Source organism: Austrofundulus limnaeus, unplaced genomic scaffold (genome assembly GCF_001266775.1).
Source record: "Austrofundulus limnaeus strain Quisiro unplaced genomic scaffold, Austrofundulus_limnaeus-1.0 Scaffold3676, whole genome shotgun sequence".
NCBI lineage: Eukaryota > Metazoa > Chordata > Actinopteri > Cyprinodontiformes > Rivulidae > Austrofundulus > Austrofundulus limnaeus.
The window spans coordinates 8,483-8,815 of NW_013956078.1; positions in this window are offsets into that span (position 1 = coordinate 8,483).

The window sequence follows — 333 nt, forward strand, 5'->3', positions numbered from 1 at the left end:
CACTTTGACCGCTAAATGCAGCAATGCTAAAATATGAGGTCAAAACATTAACATCTAACACTGGCAGCAATTTTCTTTCCTTTAAGGTTTTTTTTTACATTATTGTTGAAATCATAATAAAATAACATATATGCACTTACACAATCTGATATGTCAGGCAGCTGAAGTTTTTGGAGCTCAGGCAGTAGAGGAAGTTTTTGGACGGAGAAGCCAGGAACGGGCGGAGCTTTTCTTGGAACCAGTTGGCAATGATGCTCTCATCCTGTAGTTGCGCTTGGCTGAAGGTGGCAATTCTCACCTCTCCAAGAGCCTCAAGGGCATTTGGCGAGGTTG